We start from the raw sequence: 22,352 nt of genomic DNA on the forward strand, positions 1-22,352 counted from the left end.
CAGATAAGCTTCACAAATCTTGATGCCTCTCTAACGATGTGTCCAGAACTGTGAGAGATTTCAGAAGAACACACAAAATGTATCCCCAAGAAGTCAATCGATTCATGAGGAAATCTATGACATAGTCCCTATGAAACAGGTCTTCGGAGTTGTGGCCTTTTGAAAGTAGAGATCATCTTATTCAGCTCTATCATCTTTACCATGTTTACTAATGGAAATGCTGAAATCTAGGGGTGTTAGGCATGATCACGCAAGACGCGGATGGTAGTGTCTGCTATGTTGTGGAAGAGGTCCTGGCTTGACCCTAAAGAGAACTGAATGTTAATTTATGAAATGAACCTTATCAAATAAAATAACTTAGCTCACCTTTCACTTCATAGTTATAAAATTAAGATGGTTGGACTAAAATTTAACAGTTAAAAGGAATAAACAACATATGACAACATGTCTCAATCTTGAAAAAAAAAATTCAGAACACCCATACAGTCTGATGCTATGTATATGCATCTAAACACAGAACACCATATTAAATTGTGCTTAGGGCTAGGTCTAGGAATGTAAAAGATAAAAATGGACTAGATGAATATACACCAAACTCATACTAGTGGTTGCTTCTGAGACAAGGGTAACTAAGATATATGATTGGAGCATGTGGTCAAAAAAGTCTTCCCTTATATCTGGGATTTGGTTTTTCCAACTGTAAAATGGGTATAATAGTATGTGCCCTCTAGGTTGCTGTGAATATTAAATGAGCCAACATAGTAAAGTGTTTAGAACAAGTAATTGGGATACAGTAAGATTAACATCTTGTTATCATTAATATTTTGTAATTGGGCCATCAGATCTATCTCTTGAGCTAATTTATATTTATATATGTTCCAGGTAAATCCTGAATCATTCTCTGTCCTTAACAATATAGCAAGCACCAAGGGAGACAGGAACATGTTTGCTCCCAAACAGTTTTAACACAACCAAAGCTCTGTATTTATCAAATTATTAGAGTATGTATATTAAAAGAAAAATGCCTGGAGGTGCCTGAGTGGCTCTTTTGGTTAAGTGTCTGCTTTTAGCCCAGGTCATGATCCCAGGGTCCTGGGATCAAGTCCTGTATGGGGCTCCCTGCTCAGTGGGAGGTCTGCTTGGACTCCTCCCTCCGTCTCCCTTGCTCATGCTCTTGTCTCAAATAAATAATAATTTTTTTTAAAAAGAGAGAAAAATGCCTGTGTATCACTGGTGATCTTATAAGATCATTTATTATAGACTATTCCAAAATAATATAAATTTTGCATACTAGAGAATATCACAGATATACAAGCAAGTTTTGTCAAATTGCATGTTAATTTTTTATCATAAAATATTTTTAGAGGCACCTGGGCAGCTCAGTCGGTTAAGTGTCTCTCAATCTTAGCTAAAGTCTTGATCTCAGGGTCCTAAGTTCAAGCCTGGTGTAGGGCTGCACACTGAGCATGGAGCCTACTTAAAAAAAAAAAAAAAAAAAAAAAAAGTTTTACTTTGTAAAGCAATTACAATTATTTCCATATAACACAGTTGGTTATTTGATATGTTTGTGGCATTAATTCATTACCACCAAGTTCATTATACTTTCGAATGCATTATCTCTTAAAGTGTATTTTATCTTATTTTTAAAGATTTTATTTATTTATTCATGAGAGACACAGAGAGAGAGAGAGAGAGAGAGAGAGAGAGAGAGAGGCAGAGACACAGGCAGAGGGAGAAGCTCCATGCAGGGAGCTCGACGTGGGACTCGATCCCAGTTCTCCAGGATCGTATCCTGGGCTGAAGGCAGGCGCTAAACCCCTGAGCCACCCGGGCTGCCCTTAAAGTGTATTTTAAATAACCAGGTATTTTTTCAATAAAGTACATATTATGTTACCTCAAAATAACATTGTCAGCTTGTATAATTTGTAATGAATAAGTGGATAGCATTTATTTGAGAGATTTTTTTAATTTACTGTTTCCATCCTCTAATGTTTTAACTGTACTTGTTCTATTTTATGTTTACAACAGATATATTGATTAGAAGTGAAAATACATACTCTAAGGAAACCTTTCTCAATGTTGTAATAATTTAGAATTCTAGTCTATCAGTAAATATATGGAAATATTATTTGCATTTCCTAGTTATAATTTAGACATGTGTCTAATCAAATGAAGAAATTTTCAGGTTAATTTTTAAGATTAAATTTAAATCTAATCAAGCAATGATACGTTGATTCTTCAACAAATGATATTATGGACTCCAGAGCAATTATTTCAATGTGGCACACAAATTAACAGTAGTTTAAATAATATATGCACCAATTCACATAGAGCAAAAGCAATAATTTTATTTTATAGCTCCAAGGAGTTGAATTTTAATGATCACTAAACTTTTAAGAAACTTAAATCTCACAATAAAGGATTAAGTATTTTCCTGTTACTAATATTGAACAATATTACAGGTTTTCTGGCTTTCTGAGTCAATTTTATGTCATACAATAGTGGTTCTGAATCTCACAGCTTTTTGTACAAATTTAGAAAATAAAAAAAATTAATATAAAAATTTCCTGTAACCTTCATTGCCATGATTCATCAAATTAAGATATAGCGTTGTAGGGGGGCCTGGCTGGCTCAGTTGGAAGAGGATGTGATTCTTGATCTCATGGTTATGAGTTCAAGCCCCACGTTGGGCATAGAGCTTACTTAAAAAATAAATAAATAAATAAATGGAGAAGTATATCATGTTTATGGATTGGAACAAAAGGGAGGAGCAATACAAAGAGCAATATGAAAGATTTAAGCCTTATCATGTTGATAATCACACTACATGTCAATGGCCCAAACAGACCAAGTCAAGGCAAAGATTATTTGATTGGATAAATATTAAGACCCTAGTGTCAGCTTTACTGAGACATTCTGGCTCATGGTGTTTTGTGGGGTGGCCGTCAGATTGTTGTCCAGCACCTGAAAGGCTTCCTGTGGGCTGGAAGATCTACTTGTTGGCAGGATGACTCAGTTCCTCATGATGTGGACCTTTTCACAATGCTGACTGAGAGTCCTTGTGATGAAACAAATAGCTTTCCCAGAATGAGTTATTTAGAAGAGAGAGCAAGGAGGAAACTGCAGTACCTTTTATGACCTTGTTTTTCAAGTCGTACACTACTGTGTCTGCTTTATTCAATTTGTTAAAAGTGAATCCCTGAGTCTAACCTGCACTAAAGGGGAAGAGAATTAGACTTCAACTGTCGGAGGAAGGAATATCAACTAATTTATGGCCGTATTTTAAAGCCACTACAGGGATCCCTGGGTGGTGCAGCGGTTTGGTGCCTGCCTTTGGCCCAGGGCGCGATCCTGGAGACCTGGGATCGAGTCCCACATCGGGCTCCCAGTGCATGGAGCCTGCTTCTCCCTCTGCCTATGTCTCTGCCTCTCTCTCTCTCTCTCTCTCTATCGTAAATAAATAAAAAAAAAACAAAAAAAAAAACTTAAAGCCACTACATCTAGCTATACACTATCTACAAGACACTAAATATAAAGAGAAGAAGTAAAATAGATACCATGCTAGCACTAATAAAAACAGCTCGAGCAGCTGTATTAATTACAGACAAAGTTGAATTTAAGGCAAGAAATATCAGAAATGAAGCTAGTTATTTCATAATGATAAAGAAGTTAATTGGCCAAGAGTCCGTAATAATTTTGTGAAGAGAGCTACTATAATCCTAATAATCTTAAAGAGAGAACTTCAAAATACATGAAGCAAGCAGTAAATAAAGCTAAAAGGAGAAATAGATAAATTCACAATTAAAGATTTCAGTACCTCCCCTCTCAAGAAGTGATAGGACAACTAACAGAAAGCAACTTGGAAAACCAAAAACAAAAACACTACAAAGCACCCAGACTTAACTGACATTTATAGAAAACTTCACCCAACAGTAGTTCTTTTTGAGCATACATGGATTATATACCAAGATATACATTATTCTGGAACACAAAACAAGACAAAGGAAAAAGCATGTCTCCATAGATTTAAAAGAAATAAAATGCCTGAGTGACTTGGTTGGTTAAGCATCTGACTTTTGATTTTGGTTCAGGTCATGATCTCAGGGTCCTGGAATCCAACCTCAGGTCAGGGCTCAGGGCTGGACGTGGAGTCTCCTTCAGATTCTCTCTCGCTCTCTCCCTTTGCCCACACCACCCACACACACACACTCTCTTTCTTAAAAAAAAAAAAAAAAAAGAAAGAAAGAAAGAAAGAAAGAAAGAAAGAAAGAAAGAAAGAAAGAAAGAAAGAAAGAAAAGAAAAAAAGAAAGTAAAGGAAAAAATGCATATGGATTGGAAAGGAAATGAAACTCTCTTTACTTAAAGATTCTATTTTCTCTCTCTCTCTCTCTCCATATATATATATATATATATATAGAGAGAGAGAGAGAGAAAATCAGAGGGAATCTACTATAACAACAGGAAAAAAACAAAAACTAGTAATTGAGCTAGCAAAGCCACTGAACACTATTTAAATGTACAAAAAACTTCTATTTTTGCATATTAGTATTGAACAACTTGAAAGTAAAGTGCTAAGTACAATATTGCCATCAAAATATGAAATAATTAGGGATAAATTGAATAATAGGTGTGCAAGATCTACACAGTAAAAAATCACAAAATATTGCTGAGAGATTGCAGAGCTAAATAATGGAGAGATATACTGTATTCACATATTCTGCAAAGGTTGACATCTGAGTAAATATAAGTAATTATACCTCAAAATGATAGATGTTTTTTTTAAATGATAGATATTTTTTGTTGAGATATAATTCATATACTTTAAACATTACCCTTTTCAGGTGCGAATTGGTGGGTTTTAGAATAGTAAGCAATGTTGTGAAACCATCATAATTTTTTAATTCACAAATATTTTCACCACCTTAAAATGAAATCACAGCCTATTAGCAGTCAGTTTCCTGCTCCCCTCACTCTAACCCCTGGCATCAAATAATTAACTTTCTGTCTCAAGATTTGCCTGTTCTGGATATTCCATTTGCATGGAATCGTGCTGGCTTTTGCATCTGGCTGCTTTCACGTAGCGTAGTATTTTCGATATTCATCTATGTTTTAGCATAGGTAAGGATTTTATTCCCTTCATAGTGAAATAATATTCTATTATGTGGATATATCACAGCTTTGTTTATCTACTCATCAGCTGATGGACATTTGAGTTGTTTCCACTCTTTGGCTATTACTACAGCTGTTACGAACCTTTGTGTGTTAATGTTGGGGTTTTTGTGAACATATGTTGTCAGTTCTTGCGTGTAGCCCCTAGGAATGGAATTCCTGGTGCTCATGGTAGTTATGTTTAACTTTTGAGGGACTATCACACTGTTCCCACGATGGCTCTACCATTCTACAGTCTCAGCAGCAAAGTAAGAGGGTGCCAGTTTCCCCACATTCTCACCAAAACGCCTCCCTACACCTCTACTTAGGCTGGTTGCGGATGCTTGTGGTTTTTGTTGTTTGTTTAATGGGTTTTATGAACTAATTCTGTATTCTCTAAATTTGTGTTCTTTGTCACTTGTAGCTCCAGAGTCTCTGTTAAGCCAGTTTAGGACTGTGCAACGATTCCCTAACATCGTTGGAACATACATCTCTCTGTATCTGCAGTTCTTTGTTCATGTTGGAGGCACATCTTTGACTTCCCCTCGTCAGTTGACATCTTTGACTTTGCCTTTGTTTCCATCATCTGAGAGCTTTAAGAGTAGCCCGGCATAAGGGCATAGGGCCTTCTCAAGTCCCATTCTCTTTCTTGAGCATGCACATAACCCTGGGTGTGTACACAGCCATATGCATGTGTGTGGTCTTAGGGGGTCCCAAGGATACATCAGAACTTTTCTTTTTTTTTAATTTATTTTTTTATTGGTGTTCAATTTGCCAACATATAGAATAACACCCAGTGCTCATCCCATCAATATCAGAACTTTTCAAAACCTCTATGGACATCTCATTCCCCAAGTTTTCATTGGAAGATTTTTCAGTGAGCCTAGTCTCTGCTTCAACTGTTATCCACTGTATTGAGCAGCTGCAAATTTACACAACTGCTTCTGTTTGTTTTCAATAACTTCCCAAATGAGAATACTTTTCCTCTCATACCTCTTTCAGAATTTCTTTATTCCTTTGTGAAACATTCATGATTTTCACCTATTCTTTATTATGATACTTCACTGCCTATGAGAACCTTGGGAAGAAAAACCCGTTATGGGTCCCATCTGTCCTCCATAAAGCATCAGGCTGAGGCCTCTTTTGACAGCCTCACTCCTCTCCATATCCTTAGACTAAAATAATGAGCTTCAGAAATAACCATGTGGGAAGAAATTATTGATTTTCCCAAATTTTATCCCACTTCATGTCCTGCAACTCCTGTTCCATTTCTTCTGCCCCAAATCAAGGGTGGATTTTCTTAGTAAAAGTTAAAATTTAAAAAATGATTTATATGCTCTTAAGGCTACTTAATTCTTATAAAATTATATTTGGAAGGAGGCAAATCAGAGTTCCAAAGAAGTTGTAAAAGTTTTCTGTTCGTTGTTGCCAAAATTGATATATGGTCTCTCTCTGACAAGAAAACATTCCCAGAATCCCCAAGTTCAAGTCAATTCTAGTGTCCAGTGTACTTACATTCTCTGGATTCAGTTCTTGCCATCGTTAAGAAATTTCAACAGTGGCACAACTTCTCTCTTTCTTTAGAGCTATAAAAAAAATAGCTTCAGTTTGATGGTATCTTCATCTTTCAAATAATCTTTGGAAATAAGACATATGACACATACAACAAACCCTGTATAATATTCCTCTTTTTTAAAGCGGGTATGATTCCAGTGCCTGCCACATATTAGATGCCTGTCTAGGTACTAGAAACACTGGTATTTGAGAAATAAATTTTATGGTTTAGATTTTAAAATATACATGGAGATTTCGGAAATGGGGAAATCAAAAAGAGCTGGAGCTGTCTGGAAGAAACAAATGAGTGAGTGAGGGGAGGGAATGAAGTGAGCATTAAAGAATGAGTAGGATTTAAGAAAACAGAGGGAATTCAGAAGAACAGTCATGCCCCAGAGTCAGATCATGAAGTTAGTCAAATAAATCCTGAACTATCAAGCTTGACAGACCCAATGCCTCTTTCTAAGGTAAATGTTGAGAATGCAGAACTGCTGCTTCAGGCTGGTTATAAGGCTTTGTGGAACAGTATTTTATCATCCCTTTAAAATGGATGGGAAGTTGTATCATGTAAAAGTCTTGTCTTGATCAAAAAAGGGGAAAAAATCCCTTCCTCTTCTCTTAAATCTATTCTTCCTTCCACAGCTGGCTAGATGAGTTTTCCCAGGTATTTTATGAATACTTATTTCATTGCTTCCCCCGACTTCCCAAAGTAACCTAGAAAATATCTCTTTTACCAGATCCCTTTGTAAAACATAAGATTGTTACCAAGTGCAAAAAAGAGTTTGTTTTTGTTTTTTTAAAAAAGGAAAAATCTAGGTTGCTTTGGCTCATAAGGCGATCGTAAATGTCAACAGGAGCAGAAACATGAAGAGACTTGCAGAAAGGCTGGTTCTTACCAATTGCTTTTCCCTTTACCGGGAGGATCTGCCCATTGTCATCTGTTGAAAGATAAGAGACGTGAAGCCGAGCTGACTTGCCCCAGTCAATCCAGCAGAGACCCCCTCAGATGAGCAGATAGCCAGTCAGACCCCAGGTATGTGAGTGAGCCCTGTCAAGATTAGCAGAGTCAACTGGCAGGCACTGTCAAGAGCAAACTACTGCACAGAGGCATGAGCAATACCAGCCAAGCCATGACTAGATCACCAGAAGCCTTAAGGGACGCCAGGCTTAAATGTCTGTTGTCACATGCCTCTGAGTTATGGGTGGGGTGTCAGGCAATATTACCCTGTCAATAGATGAATAATCACAGATAAACTGGTAACTCACTTTATGGCCAAAGATAGAAGCTTTTTACATCCACAAAAGGTAACACTCTTCAGTGACTTCCTCCAGGTAGCTTGGTTAAGCAAACACTGGATTTTTCTGTCGGGCCTCAACTGCTGTACCCCGGAGACCTGTTTCTCTTGCCCGCCCAGTGCTTTCAGGGGTCCACCCGAAGTTAGCGGGTAGCCAAGAGACACTACAGGGCCCCCTGAGCATGAATTAATCACCACTGGATTGCTGGAGTTTTGTTTGCTTGTTTGCTTTCACTGTGTTTCCTGCTGTTGTCTTCCTTTTCTACTTTTCCAAAACAAATGAAATCAGGGAGTAGAATTATAGTCCCATCCCTACCAAATTTGAGGGAGTAGGCAAGAAAATACAGAACTCATCATTTTAAACATGGAATGAAATGCATATTTTTTTAAGCCTGGCATAATTCACTCACTCGTGATAATTGCCTCGATTGTAAAGACATCTGGATGTTTTTATTGTGTACCTGGGAACTAGCATGGAGTGCCCACCGCGTGTGCATTTACATATGAAATCGCTTACGTGTGCACAGCAGGTGAAGTAGTAGGATAATTGCCTAGAGCTTTCTCCTTCTTATAGCCTTGGCGTCAGATGCTGTGTATATCTGTGCAGGCTCGAGTTATGCTCAATTTTACAAATTAGTATGAACTAAGCCTCACCAAGAGGCAGGAGGTAGACAAGGGATAGAATTTCCTACCATTAGGTAGAGGCATTCCAAGTGGTCTCTTCATCCTAAAGAAACTCTCATTGAAGTCTTTTCTATTCCTTCTTTCCCTCTTCTAAATCCACTCTTCGTGTCCCCATGTTTCTCTCTACAACCAGAGGCCATCCTGTCCTAACTACGTTTATACATCCAGTGCCTTGAGGTGTTAGCGGATAGGGGAGCCCAGGTGGGAAACCTGAAATAAGGGTACTTATCCACCACACGCTCCCTGCAAGATTTCCTTGGGGTGCCAAAGGTCACTCTTTTCACAAGACAGAAGACTTGATTCTACTTTTCTCTGATCCTGGGCTCTGGTCACACACCCTCACCTACATCCCTTAGGACATCGGGGTGAACTCCTGGTTGCTGCACCATCCCTTGTTTCTCTTTCATCCTTACCTTTGTAAATTATTGTGAATAAATTGCCTCCTAGAATTATAATTATCTTGTGTTGAATTTACCCTCTGTTTCACCAATGGCTGGTGAACTCTTTAATTACAGTACACACAATTTTCCTTTTTATTAAACAACCAACTTTTTATGGGAACTATAAATGTGTGTCTGAGGGCATGGGTAGATTAGAACTGCCTGGCTATTGGTCGGATGGTCTGATGCTTGTGACCCACAGTAGAGAAAACAAACCTTGTGGTATCAAGCTCATAATGGAGGAAATGCAAGGCTGAGCTGTCTTCGGACTACGTAATCTTGTTGGTGACCTAAGCCTCAGCGTCCTCATTTCAAAATAAACCATATGACTACTTGTTCTGTTTATCTTCAGGATTCTTGAGGGGATCAAATGAAATAGCAAGTAAAGATACACAGAGAACTATAAAATTATAAAAACCAGTTTTTGTTAAATATTCGGGAATATTCTATTTTTATGTGACTTTCAGCTCCATTTAACTAAATGTATAAAGCTTACAAACTTGTACTTGTTGGAGTCCCCTTTTAAATATATAGAGTTGGTTTTTTTGTTGTTGGTGGTTTTTTGTTTTGTTTTGTTTTTTTACTATTAAAAATGAGGATGAATTTCCAGGTAAATTCGTGGACTTCACTTGAGGGAAAATCCAATACAATATACAGTTTCTTAACTTTATAATTTCACTAAATGCATCTAAGTTCTGCAACGTCATATTTTGCCAAATCCAGGTGATTCCCATCAGTAGCTATTATAGAAGTCACTCAGATACTGTTTAGGGCTGCTCACTGTTTCATGCGACTACACGTCTAGAAGGCGTTTTGATCCCTCCCTCCCTCTTTCCTCCCTTCCTCTGTCTGGGTTATTCATGGAATCCTAGCACACATCATGGAGCAGTATGTGTGGTCTCTTTCTTATCAGCCACTGCCAATGGAACCTTAATCAGCAAGTCCCCACTACGGTCCTTGCTTGGGATGGTGGTTGAGTCAGTGATTCTTATCATGTCTGAAGAGACACCACCCATCAGGGGTCGCGTTTACATGCTCTGTTGAAAAAGAACTTTAGCTGAAAGTGTTCTAATAGTTCAGATCCTGCTGTGAAACATATGTGAAGAGACATTAACCACCTATATGTGTTAGGAATGTAAGAAACATGGAAAAAACTGTGCAGTTTTTACAAACTGGCAAAGTAATTGAAACTTAATGAGGAGGTGCTCTGAGCAGAAAAATGACCTCTTGTTGCAGTGTCAGAGTTCCCACCTTCTATCAGGTAGCTGGAATAATGAACGAATAAAAGCATAAACAGCAACCTCAATCCCACTGAGCCCATGCTTTGCTCACTGTTGATCACTTTCTAGGTGTTCTTTTTGCCACTTAAGTATTCAAAACTGTTTTTTGTTGTTGTTGCTTTGTTTTGTTTTTTGCTCGGGTGATTTGGTTTTTTTAAGTTGATACAAAAACAGAAGAGAGAGACTTTCTTCTAGTGTTTTCTCAGGAATAGAATTTCTCTGGGTATGGAATTAGTGAGCTTCCAACTAATCCTGACTCAGTCTTAGTGACACAGTTGCATGTAAACCCCAAAATTCTAAATTTGTTGAATTTGAACTGCTAGGCTCATTACTGTAACTTTCAAAAACAACCTGCCTTTTTAGAGAGCATTTTTCTTCTGCTAAGAAACCAATGGATTTAGCTCTGTATTCCTCCAGAGACAAGATTGTCTTTGTGGGGTTTTTTTGTTTTGTTTTTTTTTTGTTGTTGTTGTTTTTTTGTTTTTGTTTTTGTTTTTTGGTACTCTTGTTATGCAGTCATCCAGGGCTTGTAGACTGTCTCCTTGGCTAACCAAGGTCCTCCACGACTCAGAGCTACTCTCCAGACCTAAATTTTCTGGTAACCTCCAGTTCTGTCTTTTCAAAAAAGTTTTTGTAAAATATTTAGCCAACATTTTCTCCCTTTCCTCATTTGGATGAAATTCCTTATTCTATCTAAGCTTATGTCATCATTTGCCATTTTAATGTAGTTATTGATGGAACAATCTCACGTTTATGTCCATTCTACAAGTTTGGTCCACCTCTCACCCCAACTTCTTTGACTTCGTCTTTCAGATCTCACTGATCTTGCTGCATCTTGTAACCTGTGATGTTAGAAACAGTATACTTCTGTCTTTTAATGGACTAACATGCTGCCTCATACCCCAGTTTTTCCAAACTGGTAAATTGCAACTACTAGAGAAAGTGATTATGGGCCTACTTTATATTAAATTAGCTGAAGGGTTAGTGTGACTCTAGAAAAACAAACTCTTAAGACACTGCAAATGTAAAAATGTATGCATTCATTTTGGATTTCAGTTTAGCTATTTTTGATGATGTCAAATATACATATATTATATATGGGGTGCCGGCATGGCTCAGTCAGTTAAGTGGCCAGTTCTTGACTTCTGCTCAGGTCATGATCTCAGAGTCATGGATGGAGCCCTGCCTTGGGTTCCCCACTCAGCGAGGAGTCTGCTTCTCACCCTCTCCCTCTGCCCCCCCCCCATAAATAAAAAAATCTTTATTATATAAATTAACCATTCTGCTCTTAGGAACTTAGTGAAGAGAAATAGAAGCAGATGTTAATACAAAATCTTATACATATATTTATAGAAGTTCTATTTGAATTTAGCAAAACCGAGAAACATCAATTGTTCAGAAACAGGTGAATGAATAAACAAATCATGGTATATCCACACAAAAGAATACTATACAATGAAATATTAATATACACAACATGAAAAAATATCAAAATAATGATGCCGTGCAGAAAAAAATAAAATGTACATACATTTATATGATTCCACATATTTCTATTTCTAGAAAATGACAACATGACAGAAAACAGATCATTGGTTATCTGGGGCTGGGACTAGGTGTGGATTAGTGGGAAAAAGACATTTTAAAGGGAGTCAAGAAAACGTTTTGAGGGTGATGTTTGTGTCTATTATCTTGATAATAAGTGATAATTTCATTGTTCAACACATAAGTTACAGGTTAAAAATTTGCATGCTTTACACCTATGTAGTTTATTAAACATCAGTTATACTTCAACAGATCTATCATGAAACATCATATAAGAAAAACAGAGCATGGCTTCACACTAGAAAATATTAAGTAGTTGAAAGTTAGTGTTTATTTTTAGAGAACACGACAAGTCACTTTGTGGAAAGATGGTGAAAGCCAGAGAAAAATGGAGGAAACAGATATTTGTAAATGGGATATTATAAGTTAATAGTTATATAATCATTCAAATTCCAGATATATCTCTGTGTATTCATAATATAATATAAATCTCAGTGTTTACAGGCTAATAGGAGGTTGCTATGGTTGCACACAAATGATTATCTCCTTAACCTCTTTAGAGATGGGCTGTCTCTTCTTAAGAACTGAAATGATTGCTTGGTTTAGGACTTCACTCAGATGAAGCAAAAATATTGCCCATCTTCTTACCTGAGCGTTTACCTTTTTAGCAACACAGCTAAGGAATGAGAGAGGGGTGTGAGCATATATAAACCAAGCCAAGTTAATATAAATTAAGAGAGAATGCAAATACTCAATTTCCTTTTTTTTTTTGATGAGCTGATCTATTTTTAAAATGTAGAAATAAATACAAGATTATTGAAATTTTAAAAAATGTCCAAAAAAATGTCCACCCATGAGTCACCCAGATCCTATTCCCCACGGGCCAGACACTGTGTCTGGGAAAACTCCAGACTCAGCTGGAGACTCCTCCTGAGCAGGAAGCTTGGCATGAAGGAAGAAGGGACCCTCCCAGGTTGGCAAGCATGCCATCTATTCACACCAGTGGCAAGCCAAGGTTGCAGGAGTGAGGGGGAGTGGTGGGCACCCTTGGGTGGGCACTCATACGGCCTGGGGCTGGAACAAGACTGGTACAGGCATCTCAAGGGCAGTCGCCAAATCCCTGTCATTGGGTATAAGGTAGGGAGCAACCAGTGGTTGTCAGCACAAAGGAAGGCACTGCCTCCTCCCGCTGTGTCTGTCCCCAGGAACGCTCTTCCAAGGCTTCATGGTTACCTAGGAGACTCTGGTCTCTAGGGGGGCCCTCAACCAGTGCCCTCCTGTTAATTTCTGTAATCAAAATTAATAGATAATAACTTCATTCATTAAAAAATGGTTAAGAGGTCTGTTCTACATGTAGACCAGATACATGATAGAGGCAGAGAGTGAGAAAAGAAAAAAAGGAAAAAGGAGGAGGAAAAAATGGTTGAGACACACAGCCTAGATAGGAAGAATGGGAAACTGAGCAAAACCAGAGGTGGAAAAGGACCTATGTAAGAAATTGGAGAAAAAAAAAAGGGACTTGAATGTTAAAGAGTGATGTTTCTTTCTCTCTCTTTTTTAATCACTTTGGGATAGAAGATAGGTGAAATGATGAATTTTATTTTTACCTATTTATATGGAGAAAGCACCAAAATACTTTGATCTGGGGGCATGGCATCAAGGAAAACGGGAGTAAATATTTGTAGAACATCTGCTTCAGTGAGATTTCTTTCATCTTTTGGATATTTTAGGTTGGCCTGGTAGGACTATTCAGGTCTTTAGACAGTTTTTTAAATAAGTTTTAAAATAACAAATAATTTGCATTTTTAATATTAAATGAACAGAAGAGAAGAAAGGAAGGAAGGAAAGAAGGAAGGAAGGAAAGGGAGGGAGAGAGGAAGGCGGGGAAGGAAGGAAGGAAAGAAGAAGGAAGGAAAGGAAGGAAGGAAGGAAGCAAGCAAGCAAGCTACCTAGCTGAATGGGACTGAGGTGAGGGGGGTGGGCAGGGGTGGGCAACCCTGATTAGATTTTTCTCATCGTTTCACAGCCCAAGCCTCTCACCTCAGAGATGATCCTCATCTGAATCAGGAAACCCCCCTTCCTGGGTGACATGAACAGTTTGCCTGGAAATTGCAGACACTAATCTTCTCATGGGTCACCAGCAGGAGCAGTGGTGCCCGCGGTGGCCAGAACCACCTGGATGCTCCATATTTCTAACCTTTTGGCGGAGGCTGGCTGGGCCTGTTACTAATATTGATTCTAGTTTGAATTTAACATGAGTGTGAACCCTATCATAGACTCAGCTTTCTTGGTTTCTTGAGATTTCCTTTTAAATGCAATTAAAATAGTGCTTTAACCCCAAATAAAAGAGCATCTTTAATTTAGGGCTTTTTTAGAAAACCAACCGGGCAATGATGTATTTTGCTACACTTATTTCCTCAGAGGAAAATAGGGACGAGTGGATTCTCCAGTGAACTTCTGAGTGTCAGATAGAATAGGGGTGGTTTACTCTGTAGAGAACAGAATGATCCAACAAAAGATAGGAGATGTTCTTAAATTCTAAAATAAATTACTACCCTGAGCTGTCATGTAGTTCTTCCTGAGTTCCATCAGGAAAGTGTCCTGAGGTCTCTTATGCTTCTATCGACTTTGGCTGCAAACTGAAATGCTCACTTGCAACTTCTGAGAAGTTATCGGGTGAGGTTTAAAGGAGTTCTGACAACTTGGTAATACCATCTCATTTATTTAGAAAAATCCAGAGCATAGATATAATCTGAAAATGACTATGAATTAGAGAAATAGAAAATAAAGCCTTGGAAATTTTTTATTTAAAAAGTAATCATTGCATGCATATGATCTTTATAACTTTAAAATTGAGGTAAGCATTTCATTGTATGTATGTATGTATTTATCTATCTATTTATTTATTTTTAAAGATCTATTTATTTATTTGAGAGAGCCGGTGAGCAAGCAAGGGGAGAGAGGAAGTGGGAGGAGGGGATCCTCGAATAGACTCCCCACTGAGCGAAGAGTCACTTGCTGGGCTCAATTGAGGACCCTGAGGTCACGAGCTGAGCTGACTCCAGTCAGACGCTTAACCAACTGAGCAACCCAGACCCCTAAACAGCATTTCCTTTTACCGAGAGATTTATTACCCACACGTTTTTATAGTTATTAATACTAACAATGGAATTGATCTTTAGTATCCTCTATTTCCAAGCCCTTTGTTTCCAGAAATTCTATAAAGAAGAACCACCAACCTGGTTGAAACCTCTGAATTTTCAGAAATGAAGAGCAAAGGGCCCATTGATTGGACAATCGCCACAGGCCTGCCAGAGGTGGAGACTCCTCGTGACTACAGCTTCTGTGCCTCTTTACAGCATACTTGAATATTTTTTCTCAGGGGTTAGCACATATGATCAAATGGCGGTTTAAGCCTTGATCAAAAATTGAAATGAAGCTTGTTCCATTTATTTCAAGGTAGTCTTCAGCCACGCCTTTAGCTCTTAAGCAATCTTGCTGGAAAATCGAGGTTTGGGATCTGTGCGAGCCTGGACTCTGGGACTCATGATGTCTTACTGGCTCCCCTGATTCCACCAAGCTGATGACCTGGCTTTTTTCTGGACTAAGAAAGTTAAAACCAGAGGGAAGTCCTCCCATACCCACCACCCACCAGCCCTTGCAGCCACCTACCTCTAGCCTCGTAGGTGTCCAGAGACAGCACTTTCACTTCTGTTTTGACAACTCAAAACCCTCCCGATACGATTCTGTGCTTTCCTTCCTGTATCATTCATTTTTTCCTCTTTCTTGAATCATTCTCACCCAGCATATCATGCCATTTTTTTTTTTTTCTCTGAAAACAAAACCTTACGATGATCCTACTTCCATGGCCGGTTCCTCCCTGTTTCTCTGCTCTCCTTTGCAACATACTTCTTCACAGAAGAAGTTAATACCAATATTTCCTATTTCTTTCTTGCCAGTTCCTCCTACCACTACGTGTATATATCCATTCCGAAGAGTCTTCTAAAACCTGCCCCATGTGTCAACAATGCCAGTCACCTCCAGGTTGCCTGGAGTCTCCTTCCTGCTAGGCCCTCACCTGGGAACCAAGACTGATGCAAGCACGATTTGAAAAAAAAAAAAAAATGCTTATTTGAAGAAATGACCCATGCCACAGCCCGCTAACCAGCCCATCCACACCCTCCACCACCCCTCTCCCAAACCCACATCCAATCTGTCAGCAAGTCCTGTTTTTCTTATCCACAAAACATGCCAACATCTGGCCACTTCTCTTGATCTGTGCTGCTAATATCCAAGCCAATACTATCTGTGTCTTGAATTATTGCAATAAATTCCTAACAAACAAGTCTCCTCACTTCTTACTTACACCTCAGCGTTTTATTTCCAACACAGCAGACTGAGCAGTTCTTTTAAAATGTTCAGCAACACTCTCAGTCAGCATATTAAAAAAAAAAAAATTCCAACGCATGCTACAGCATGGATGAACCTTGAAGACATTCCGCTGAGTGCAATGAACCAGTTACAGAACACAAATCTCTTGTGATTCCTCTTACAAGAAGTGCATAGAAGAGTCAAATTCATAGAGACAGAAAGTAGGATGGTGATTAGTGGGAGCTGGAGGGAAGAAGAGAATGGGGAGTTATTGTTTATTGGAAATAGAGTTTCGGTTTGGGAAGTGAAAAATGTTCTGGCGATGGATGGTGGCGATGGCTGGACAATGTGAAATTAAGACATTGTCACTGCTCTGTGTCCCTTTCTGAGAACTCTCAGCTTCACCTAGAAATACCAGCGTGTGTACCTTGGCCTGTATAGCATTATGTGCATTATGTGTCTGTGCCCAGGAACCTCTGTGATCATGTCACCTGCTACTTTTTCCCCTGTCCCAGCAGTGCTGGCCTCTTTGTAACGTATTACCTTGTGTTCCTTTGCTTCAGGTATGACTAATTCTCTATCTGGGGATCTGTGGTCAAATCTCATCTTCTAATGAGTTGCCTTGATCAAACTATTTACAATGTTATATGCATCCTTTTTAAGATTTATTTATTTCAGAGAGAGAGAAAGACTGCACATGGTTTGGCAAGGGAGGGGAGAGAGAGAGAGAGAGAGAGAGAATTTCAAGCAGATTCCTCATCGAAACTTGGAGCCCGATGTTGGGCTTGATCTCATGACCCTGAGATCATGACGTGAGCCAAACCAAGAGTCCAATGCTCAACTGACTGAGCCTCCCAGGTACCCCCCGTTACACACATCCTTAATTGTACTCACCACTAATCTACTATACGTTTGTGTAGTACCTAGCATCCTCTAAAATATGTAATTTGCTTAGTTATTATGTTTATTTATTACTTGCTGTCTGCCTCCTGTCACTGGAATCTAGCTTTTCCTGGGTAGAAAGTAAGAACTGTTAGATCCTTAATGTATTACAAATGCCAAGGATAGTGTTAGACTCATACAAGGTGCTTAATAAATATAGGTTGAATGTTGAATAAATCAACATTGTTCTACTCTCCCCAAACTGTGCTCATATTCGTTCTGTTAGCTTTCTAATCTCAGTAACCCTTAAAGAATATACTTGCTCTTAGTTTCCAGGTAAACACAATAGGTCACAGTTATTGAAACCTTCTTTCATACCAGCTAGCTGACAATTACTTGAATTAGGCATTGCTTTTACTATGATTCAATTGAATATTTTTTTTATCTGCTTCTGTGTTTATCACTTTTACAACAGTTTCATTTTTGGTCCTTATCGATTATTCTGGTACTTAAAATTATTGTTATAAACTACTATTATTTATATATGAGGAATTTAACATGATTAGTAGGAAATATATGCATATCATCTGAAATTTTATGCAATTTGTTCCAATTAGATGATGTTATCAATATTTGGTAATAGCTCCAGGCATATATTTTTATCATGTGTTTGAACTTTGAATGTGAATAGCAGAAACATTTAAATTTGAAACAGAATAAATAATCAGAAGTAACAACAATAGTTGTTATTTTTTAATTTACTTAAGACTCTCCAATTGTTTTACAAATATGGACTTTTATGGTTCAAAAATGGTAAGGAAGCTATCCTTTATAGTTCAATATTTAAGACATTCTATAAGAAAACTCATTCTTCCACCCATTGAGGTAAATGTCAATAATATTTCTACTTAGGATTTGTGGCCATTTTAAGATTGTTGTTAAAAAACAACAGCAATGGGGCACCTGGGTTGGTCAGTTGGTCAAGTAGCCAATGCTTGTTTTGGGCTCAGATCATGATCACAAGGTCACAAGATTGAGCCGCGCATCGGGCTCATGCTCAGCTCAGAATCTGCTTGAGATTGTCTCTCTCCTTCTCCCTCTGTCCCTTCCCCTGTGCTCGCTTTCTTTCTCTCTATCAAATAGAAAAACAAAAACAAAAACAAAACAAAACAAAAAAACAGCAACAAATATATGTCTATATACCAGGCATCACAATCATTTAAACAGTATTTGTTGAATGCACTCAGTATGCCTATCTCTATTCTCAAAACTGTATATGGAAAATTCATTTCATTCTGTTTTATACTTTTAAGATTATTTCATCAAAATAATTTCACAAATCGACTAGAACACCTTCTGAAATTTATATATAGGCAGACCTTTTACACAATAAAGTCAAAGTAAATGTTAAAAGATTTGGTCTTGCAATTATGTTTGCACTTTACAAAAATGGGCTTTGGAGCGGTGGTTAACTTCCCACTCCCTACCCCATGCCTAGACAAGAGCTGGCTCCCCTGCGTGTTGCCTCAATCGTTGCCTTTGAGTAACTCCAGGAATAATGACTTGAAACCCCTACATTTGTACCAGCAATCAATTCATATTCCACAGAAAAAAAAAATTAGCTGAATTATACCATTTAATGATACTGCACTTCAGCTTGAAAAATAATGTAGCCAGCTATATATGAAAATCCTCAGTATTTTAAAACATGCAAACACATAGAGGTATATCTGGTCTAATTCTTTAAATTTCATTTTATCTATCATCCTTTTTTGAAATAGGGCCTAGGATTTGAATGGAGAGCTAGTGCTGGCAATGGCTTTATCTATTATTCTCATGATTCCAGGGGTGGTCTCATAGTTTTGAAAGCCAAACTTAAGATTTATACTTTTGCTTTATTTGGTAGTTAATGCGGTGATATGCTAGCAAATGTTTAATGGCTGGTATGCAAGTGTGTAACTAAGTTTATTGAGACTTTTTCTTATATAATGTATGCATAGTATTATTATAATAATAATTATAAAAATATAATACATGCATAGTAATATTGTAATAATAATAATTATAAAAATGTACTCTTTAGGGGCACCTGGGTGGCTCAGTCAGTTAGGTGTCCCACTTGATGTTAGCTCAGGTGATGATCTCAGAGTCATTTAGGGCGAGTTCGAACCCTGTGATGGGTTCCCTGCTGAGCATGGAACCTGCTTAAAATTCTCTCTCTCTCCCTCTGCCACCCCTCTGCTCACGTACTCCCCCCCTCAAAAAAAAAGTATTATTTACTATAAATTCCATATCATCAATTGATTCTCACAGAATGCTATCACTGAATTTTTGCAATTTTTGTAACATGAAGCATATGATTACAGTGATTAATGGGTGCAGTTCTAACATGAACAGTGGTTGATATTTTGTTTACACTGATATGTAAGAAGGAAATGAAACAATTATGATATATGTTGGAACTTCACTTATTCTTCAGTGACATAAAAGATATTTTATTCTGAATCAGAGAATGATGTTTGAGTCCCGAAAGACTATTCCCTCGATTTATTGTGTTATGTACTATGTAAAAGCTATATACACAGCAAACATTTATATTTAATCTGCCTTATTAGCATTTTCTCAATCTCTTTCTTAGGCCTGGACATTCCAAAAACAAGAAATTAAATCCTGATATATAACATTTGCTTATTTCCATCATTAAAACCACTCAGTGTGGCCAATTTGAAGATACCAGTGTGAAATTACTGAACAAATATATCCACGTTAGAGATAGAATACACATATTAAGTTATCTATGACAGCCTAAAAATCCCATTTTCAAAATCCTCCTTAGCTATTTCAGACTTATTTTCATAGACTTGGCAACACTTGAAATTTTACCTCATAGCCCAATGATAAAAATGCTTATTAGTGTATTCTCCTGCATTGTTCAATCTTCAACATGCTGCTTACAGAGTTGTGCTAAAGCTGGTAATCCTGCACGCACGCTCTCTGTGGGGTTTCCAGAAGGATAAAATAACTATATTTTGATTTTCAGGGCATGTAGGTTGTTTAGGCCCATAATTGTTTTTAATGGGTTACTCTCTTCAAAAAAACACAATTGGTTACCCCACTCAGCAAACCAAAGAGTTAGGTAGGGATGAAAAGTAGGGATTTATAGGTTTACAATACATGAAGCTTTGTTAAACATGGATAATCACTAGCATTTGTTTTTAATTTTGCAGCATTTTTTGTCACATTTACTGTCCTGCTCATCTTCATCCAGCAATGATTTGGAATACCGTCTGACAGCAGTAAGCTGCCAGAGTAATGCAAAAGTAAAATGTGGGAGTTTTTTTTTTTATCATTTTGTTTTGGCAAAGATTTGTTTACATAGAAACTTCTGTTTAGAGCAGTCAGTAAGAAAGGTGTTTCTATTTATGACGGGCATGATCTGGTTTGTGCCCGGCTGGTCTTTGCCTTGTATTACATGCACTTTGATAGTCATCAGCCTCGCCGGAAATCTGGTTCTGCCTGGGTGCACGTAGGCAAAATAAAATACTTGTTGGAGTGACTCTCTGGGAGTTTTCAGGCAAATTAATTGGTAAATAGAAAACAATTCACTTTAGGACTGAATTATAAGGAGTTTTTTGTTTCCTGTCTCTTCGTTTAATGGACTTTGTTAACACTGGATATCTTCATTTGGCTTCATGGAAATGAAAATGTAAACTTTGAGTTTGTGATGAGGTGGGATGAGGATGGGAATTATTAAAAAAAACTTAAGAATTTAATATGAGGAATCAATACTTTAGAAGTCCAAAGCTTGGCATGTGCAATAATTAACTTATTCCTCTTCTCCTTCCTTTACGAATCTTTACCTTGGGCACATGAGAAGAAATGTTGCCAGGCTTTGAGAAAGTTAAATCATTATTTAAATCCAAGTTTAATGTGTTTGAATGTATTTAAAATGAATCTATTTTTCCAAGGATGTTTTCCCTAAAATCTAAGCCCATCTGTATTTTAAGAGGAAAATCCTTGCATGTGTTTCTAATTCTTCTATAAACATACCATTAAAGTATACCATTGCAAAGACCAGTGGGTAGCCAAAAAGTGTATAAACTCTTTTTTCCATAGAAACAAAAAAAGGTTTTGGGGACCAAGTGTAAACAAATATGATTGCAAAATATTTGGAGAGTTACAAAAAGAAAAAGAAAATCAGCGGCTCAGACTTTTTATCATATATTTTACTTTGTCCACTTCTGCTATTTTTAACTTTCTCTGCATTTATTCTTTAAGCACTTCTTAAACTGCTCTTCAAAAAAGCAACTGTCTCTTTTCAGTCTTTTCTAAAACAAAATACCATGTCACTAACTTGGTTAGGAGAAGCAGAAAGCTATAGAAAAAAACAAAATTCACAATCACATGGTCCTTATTGCATATTTAGGCCATAATTTCAGAAAGAAAATATAGTTAAACAGCTAAACATTAAAAATGTGAGTACTTGTCAGATACTTGGAGTCAAAGCTACTCCATGAATATTTTTATAAGTTTATGCTATGTCCAAAAGGTTACTTCCATAATTAAGTTGAAATGTTTGTGGAAAGGATGTGTTTTCCCTTTATGAAACTGAACTTGTTTTTTAGTAGTCTGATGACATTAAGTTTATTTTTTTACTTTTGTGGTCATGCTGCAAGACTGTATTCATTTGAGGTCCAAAATGTTTCTGTCGGCTATACGCATGATCCATATTAACCCGTGTCATACCTTTTCCTTTGGTGTATGTCGTCAATCTCTAGATATGGGAACAATGGTGGCCATGAAACTATTCGGAAACAGAAGCCAGGAGCATATCTGTGTCCTATAGACCTCGGCCGTTAAGAGGCAGAACTAATCAATGCAATTTTCCAAGACCAGTCAGCCTGATTTATCCAGAAGCACCACAGATGAATGAACGAGGTGGTGATCTATCTGTGAACTGCACTGACCATTCAGTTTTACCATGGTCTGTTAAGCTACTTACAGACCTGTGTCTATGATGCAAAGTAAAATGGACAGTTGAGGCAATTATCTGAACAATTCTGGCGAAAAGAAAGCTTGTTACTGAGAAAAAAGTGAGTTGGGGGGTGCCTTAATTATCCGTATTGAATTTCTATATTGATCACACTCACAA

This window comes from Canis lupus, chromosome 3, assembly GCF_011100685.1.
Source record: "Canis lupus familiaris isolate Mischka breed German Shepherd chromosome 3, alternate assembly UU_Cfam_GSD_1.0, whole genome shotgun sequence".
In the NCBI taxonomy this organism is placed as follows: Eukaryota; Metazoa; Chordata; class Mammalia; order Carnivora; family Canidae; genus Canis; species Canis lupus.